This window comes from Geospiza fortis, unplaced genomic scaffold, assembly GCF_000277835.1.
Source record: "Geospiza fortis unplaced genomic scaffold, GeoFor_1.0 scaffold2, whole genome shotgun sequence".
NCBI classification, from domain to species: domain Eukaryota; kingdom Metazoa; phylum Chordata; class Aves; order Passeriformes; family Thraupidae; genus Geospiza; species Geospiza fortis.
In genome coordinates, this window is record NW_005054366.1 from 825,376 (window position 1) to 826,022 (window position 647).

Genomic DNA, 647 nt, shown 5'->3' on the forward strand with positions numbered 1-647 from the left:
ACTGCTGCCATCCATTCTGACACACTGTTGGCTTCCAACAAAGTTCTAGAGTGAACCAGGCAGCCCAGAAGGGTTGAACAAAATACAGCAAGAATTTACAAACTCATTAGGATAACTCTAAGGGAAAACACACTGAAGTAACATTGTTATGACCACAATATATTCACTCCTACTGACACTGTGATAAATCTCTGATACTGACTTCAGAAACCATCCCAGACTGACTCTGGAAGAAGTACAAACAAAGCTTATCCTACAGTGATAAACCAGGGAACAACCAAGGCTCCCTATTCCCAGCTTTACAAGGCTACTGCAGGTATAGAGGTTCCCAAGGTTGGTTTTTATTCTTGCACTACAGGATTAAAACCTGTACTACGAGTCTTAAAAGCAGAATGAAAAGCAGCCATAAAAATATTGGAGAAAATCCAGTTTGAAGAGCCACAATTGTGGAACCACCTGCACTCAGTTGAAGCTTCAATCAAGCTCTACAAACATTCAGTTAAAAAGTTAAAAAATGCTTTTTTTAAAAAGCACATCCTGTAAGCAACTTCTAGTGCTAACTGCTTACCTCATTAAAGCTTAACTGATTCTATTGATGTTGAAGGTAAACTCCACCAAACAACTGCATTAGTGGCAAACTGAACGTT